This window comes from Erithacus rubecula, assembly GCF_903797595.1.
Source record: "Erithacus rubecula genome assembly, chromosome: 2".
Classification (NCBI taxonomy): Eukaryota; Metazoa; Chordata; class Aves; order Passeriformes; family Muscicapidae; genus Erithacus; species Erithacus rubecula.
Window position 1 is genome coordinate 81,941,660 of NC_136685.1, and position 6,278 is coordinate 81,947,937.

The window sequence follows — 6,278 nt, forward strand, 5'->3', positions numbered from 1 at the left end:
GTCCAATCAGAAATTGATCCCCTGCATGGGAATGTTTCCTCTTTCTGGAGGAACAGAAAATCCCCTTGACAATTGTGATGCTGGACTTACCCATGCTGAACATTGTATTATAAAGTTAAGAGATGTCAATTTAATTAACAGTGACTTTATAGACTGAAGTGACACTTACTGTTTCCCTCCCTCTTCTCATCAAAAGAGTTTTTCTGTCATAGTAATCCCAAAGATGGAATAGATAAACCTTATTCCTCTTAATATCTTCATGGCACTGCCCCAAAATACTAGATCAGGCAGTCTGAAAAGAGAAAAATATTCTTGCTTTAAATCAATATTATTAATCTCTTCTGTGTAGGTAGAAGTTACTCAGTTCAAGAACCCTTCTTTATATACACTACTTCTACTGACCATTTCACATTGCCAGTTACTAATCTACCGTGCTGGGACTTGTTTGCTTCACTGCCAATTTCTTTTACCCCATTAGTTCCTTTCTTTTATTCAGTCATGCACTTGCTTTGTGTCCCAAACATGTGCATATGCCCATGCAAGTCAGAGACTCCGTTTCCATTTTGCTGTATCTTGTACTGTGCTGCCACTTAGATGCTTCCCCCACCCCAATTCTCAGTACATTTAGTCTTGCTGAGAGCATATATGTCTGCTGACGTCAGACAGACATGACATAGCAGATACCTGTTTGTGCACCCCATCCCCCACATGCCCACCTGGCCAGTTCTGGGCACCCATCACCAGTGGCATCGCCCTACCAAGAACAGCAGCTTCTGTCTGTGACAGCAGGCACTGAACTGGGTGCCCACTGCCCCTCCACATCCCTCACTCCCTTCCCTTCTCTAGCTGCTCCTATGCCTTCTGTTTCTTCAAATGACATTTGCCAAGGTTTTCACACTTTTACCCTCTGGTTTTATACATAGCAGAGTTGATCTGTCCAGCAAAGTTCTTCCTAAGCTTTGTAGGACTTACTAATTCCTCAGAAACCTGAAATTGCTTTCACAGCTGTACTCTATTCTTCAATTCTTCCTTTATTAGAAACCAAATTATTATCCTTTCTTTTAAGCATCTTTCCATCCCTGTTTCAGGATTATCATAAAAATTCCTATCGACTCTTAAAAAAACTGGTTTTGAGGTGCCTTTTCATACTGTGAGAGGCAGAAACAAACTGAGATCCATTACTCTACATGAAAAATCCTATCTAAGCTAACATGAAAATAGGAGTTAAAGTTATATATTTCTCCAATGCTTTAAGATGTACGACTGAGATATTTTTTGCCATCAGAGGCAGCTGTCTATAAAATGTTTTGGGTACATATCTATATACAGTTTTTATTATAACTACACAGTAGATATATACATAGGAAAAAAACCTTGCACTTACCTTTGAGAAGTAACATTTATCCCAGGTTTGGTAAAATAGTTTCAGAAAGGCATTTAGACCTTCTTTCTATTCCATGCATCCTTTTTTTCAAAAGAAAATAGAATCAGAAAAATCCCAGGTGATCTCTAGCACACCAAAATGCAGACAAGATTGTTTGTCAGATGCAGCCTGATTCAGTGAAGTCCGAGTGTGTCAATCCCTGAGACTCCTTGTTCAGTAATATCCAAGCACAAAAAAAAAAAAAAGGAAAGCAGAAAAAAAGAAAAAAAAAGATAATTTTAAAAAGTGAATAACTTGTTCTTTTCCTGTATGATTAAAAAAACCCAGTCTTGGAGGACTAAGCAGCCTGCAGGCTTTTTGAGCATTCTGATCCTAGTGCATCCCGAGGTAAGACATGCATTTCAGTACTGCAAGTCTTCAAGTTCATAGAAGCAAGCCCAGGTTCAGTGTGCTGGGGTGGGGGGCTGAGCTGGACTGCGGGGGGAGAGAGGCAGGGAGACACAGACACACACAGCCACGCAGAGATGGAAGGAGGAAAAACAGCAAAGTGGAGTGATCTCACAAAGTGCTCTAGATGGCAGAGCCTGCACGGCTTGTAAGACAAGCAGTGTGCACGCACCACGAAAGGAAAAAAAAAAAAAAAAAAAAAAAAGGAAAAAATGAAAAAAAAAAAAGATAAAGAGTGAAAAACCCGAGAGAACTAGCAGGCAGCTTCAGGAATCTCTTCTTACCTCTTCTGACGATGCAACAAACAGCAAGTGCTTTGTACTGCATAGGAATCCGTGCAGGCACGACTCAGTCAGACCCCTCACCTCTGAAATAAACAGATGTATGGCATGGGAAAGGAAAGAAAACCAGAAACCAGATGAAACAAGGGCACAGAAAGAAGCTAATAAACAAGTAAGAGTATCAGGGAGGAGTCCTAAGTGGGCAGGAGGCAAACAGTTGGTATCGAAAGAAGCATCCAAACTCCTGGTCCTAACAGAGATTGGCTCTGTAATTATGTGGCAAAGCACTGCCCTCTAAGCCATTGCATAATAATAGAAACCTAAGCTGTGTAGACACAGCCTGACATGCTAAATCCTCACGAGCTACACTCAACATTTGTCAGTAGAAAGCCTGTCAGTCCTCTGGGGGCGGAGGAAGAGGAGGGAAGACAGGAGAGAAATTTTACTGCAAAATGCATAAGCTGCAGTTGCAAAGAGCTCTCAGGTGGTGCCAATGCTTGAAACGTTATAGTAGAAGTCATATATATCTGTATCAATGTAGGAAAATATAGATAAAAACCATATGTGCTGCTTAGGGACACAGTTTAGTGGTGGATTTGGCAGTAGAGTGTTAACAGTTGGGTTTGATGATCTTGAAAGTCTTTTCTGACAGAAAACCATCCTATGATTCTAATAGCACTGTCAGACACATTCTATTTAACACTGGAAAGAATTTTCCCTTGCTGTGTTTTAGAAACTTAAATGACAAAGAGAAGAACATGTTCAGGGGTTGCCCATGTTAAATAGTATTATTTCTAATGCTGATGGCAAAAAAGTAATGGCAGTTCTCCCTTTGTACTGAACAGTACTGCAATGTCTAAATAAAACTTTAACTGAGGTAAAAGAATTCATGAAGATTGATCAGCCTTTCCAATTTACTGGTGGATTCCTCTCTCCAGCCCTCCTGACACAGAGACACTCATTTTCTTCTGCCTCTCTTGGTTGAAGAGGCTCCTAGACAGAGCCAGGGAAAAGATGGGCACTGACTATAAAAGAGGAGGAAAAAAAATCCATCTTGTTCAACTTACTACACACCAGTATCAATACATCAACAGAAAGAATGACTAATAATGCACATGGAAGGAATAAGAAAAAAAAATCAAACAACCAAAAACACTCACAAAAACATTCCAAGAAAATAGTATCATTTTGCAGTGGAAATTTACCTGAAAATTGTGGCCCTAGGTCACACCTATGGTCCATTAAATCCAGTGTCCTGTCTCTGGACAGTGATCAGCACTACACACCCCTGAGGAATCTGAATGAGTTTGTGCAGCCTGTGCCAGACAGCCAGGGCTAACCTGTTCATGGGCAAAGCTTCCCCTTAATCCCTGTTCTTTAAAGATTAGTTAATGCACTGAGGCATGAGCAGTGGAACAGTCTGCTTCTGCACATTCAGATTAAATATGTAAGGTCTGATTCTGAGGTCCTTTGTATTTGGTGTAAAGTGCACTTCTTTAAAGGCACTAGAGATCTAAAGAGTAAAAACTTCTGATGCTTTGTAAACATCCCAGTGTGAAAAAGGCCAAGAGTTCAGAAAGAGTAGTAGTATTTCAGTCTGAAGGGCAAGAAGTATATTTTTATAGCCTCATCTAGCCTAGTTATTCTCCCCATTTGCTCCTTCCTCCAGTGGAAGCATCACACGTACTTCAAGAGACTATCCAGAGCAGGTAGAAGAACCAGGCCACCCAAATGATATGCAGGTATCAAATTTGGCCACTAGAAAGTCAGACCAGACTGAACTGGAAAGTTTGAAGATGTTTTTGAAAATGACTGCATAGAGGAGTACAGGTGGTTTTCTTGGAGGGGCAGATTCTGCTGTGAACTTTAGATCCCTCACAGTTACCAGTCTGGCTCTTTCGACCTGCGCCTGCTGCACTCCCAGTGACTCTCTGCACCCCAAGGTGCAAGCTGCAGACCTAGCACACCCAGGATCCAGACTGTGCCTAAACAGGTGAGGAACGACTGCACAGAGAGCAGTTGCCTGTTTTCAGCCTATTCAGCTCTGCTTGGCTCTATGTGGAGCCGAAGGGCTCTCCTTGAGAGGAAGGCCAAGAGTTGCCACAGTCAATAATCTTCCTGGGCACTGAAGCAAGTGGCCTGGCCAAAGGAAGACCTGAGAAGCTGAAAGCTGCCAAACTGGGCCTTGAACTATCAAGAAATTACTTCATTTATGAAACATGAACTTTATTATGAAACATGAACTTAGAGAGCTAACTTTAAACATAACTCCTGGGAATCTTGGGCCAAGCATATTGGCTAGAAAATCAAATCAAAGCTCTAATCATGTCAGTGCCTCATAAAATAAATGTCAGTGCATCACAGACAGAGAAGACATGTCTTAGTGACATCAAGAATTAATAATAGACTCTGAGACTAGTGTTTCAGAGTCTGATTTGAAAGCAGAATATCGCTTGCAGTGAAAGTGTACTCTGTCAATGCACTACAAATATCTTCCACCAGCTACGGTTTTGACAGTGAAAACCCCCAATGGAAAATAAGAGTAAAATCACCCCCAAAAAGGTTTACATGAGTCTGTGATATTGTAGGTCCTCAATGTGTGAGGCCAGGGTGTTTTTCAGCTTTCTGTGATGCCCTTCAGAATTTAATCAGAATTCCCTGACATTTTTCCCTCAGCTTCCCCTCTTCACTAACAATCCCTGGTATTTATATATTGCTTTTCTCCCAAGTCAGGAGCTTCTCAGTGAATCAACAGCTTTCTTTCTTGGTCCTCCTAGCAGGTTACCACTTCCACTAATCTCTTTTCCTCGGTCCTCCTCTCCCTCCAGCCCTGCCCTAGTTCCCAGTCAGCCACCAAGGGTGTTCAACTACATCTGCTGTTATTTCCACCTCCACAGAAACCCCATCAGACCCAAAGAGCCACAAGAGAAGTCTCATTCTGCCTGGGCTGTGATTATCTCACAGGTCCACAACACTCACTCCTAGGAACAACTGTCAAGGTTCCATTTTCCACTCTTGAATTAGATCTAGGAAATACATGATAGAGCAGGATTACAGATGGCTAACTTTTGCACTGTGAATCGTACTGAGCAGCTGAAGTGATAAAGGAAATCCTGTTCCCCAACAGAATGCATAATTTCTCTGTGAAAAAACTCATAAAAACTCATAAAATCCTTAAAATCACATTCATACAGGTTTTCTTGAACAGTGTCAATCACTGGAAAGACCCATCTTGACACAGAAATTATGTAATGGAAACCCTCTCCTTTGACAAACAGTGCTAGATATAACAGCAAAACCTAAGAAAACTCACCTAGGATAGCAGAGTAAGACAAAAATAAAATTGAAATGTTTTTGAGACTTCCAGGACAACTTCACCTTCTACAAACACAATTCTCCTTTCAAAATCTAGAAGAAACACTGAAGCCTTTGGCCATCTGATTGACAATATAATTAAGCATGTGCTTGTAGGCATTGGTGATTCCTGCTGACCACTGCCAGCAGTGGTTCACATGACTGTTTAATTAATGGCTGCCAATCATTTGTACTGATTGAAAGACAGTCTAAAAAACCTTTGGTCTGTGGCCCTAGTGATGAAAAGAACTGTCAGGAACTGAATCCAGCAGCTTTCAAACATTGGAGGTTTGGGAAAAGACTCTATAGTTCTTGGGTGTTGTACAGCTCAGCTCTTTACAAATCATTGAATATCTGTTTACACATGTATATGCCAGCACAAAATCTCCTTCTCACATCCTCCACCCACACATCCTCTGCTTTTAAAAGCAGTTTCAGCCAACAGACAAACTGAATATGCTTGCTTTCTGTTTCTTACATCTTACCATGGGGAACACTTAATCCAAATTTCTAGACCCAGACATACAACAGAGACCAGGCACTGTTTTAGAGTGCATTGAAAGGAAAAAGGGTTTTGAGGGTATTAATGAGACAAAAGCATCACAGAAGGTCCCTTTTACAATATGCTGCTATAAAAAGCATAGACTAACATCACAACTAAAATATGAGGATCAATTTCATTAAAATATTTCAACAACTCCACAACAATCTTTCATTGACCATCTTACAGCTAAATGCAGAAGGGTTTCCAAATATCAAGAAAAAGTTACTTCAGGTCATAGAATAAATTATATATTCATAATCTACTCCAT

At 40.8% G+C, this 6,278-nt stretch overlaps 1 protein-coding gene across 3 annotated transcripts in view; it reads right to left on the minus strand.

Moving 5' to 3' along the window:
- Positions 1-2,478, minus strand: part of LRFN2 (leucine rich repeat and fibronectin type III domain containing 2) — a 148,065-nt gene extending 145,587 nt beyond the window's left edge. The window contains exons 1-3 of one of the 3 annotated variants that reach the window (XM_079298002.1): positions 2,116-2,478; positions 1,385-1,592; positions 170-292 (exon numbers count right to left, since the gene is read on the minus strand). The gene's annotated coding sequence lies outside the window, so the exon portion shown is untranslated. Of the gene's footprint in view, positions 1-169; positions 293-1,384; positions 1,955-2,115 lie in introns of those variants that run through there. The other 2 variants (XM_079298003.1, XM_079298001.1) reach the window with 2 other exon arrangements.
- Between the last annotated feature and the right edge of the window lie 3,800 nt (positions 2,479-6,278).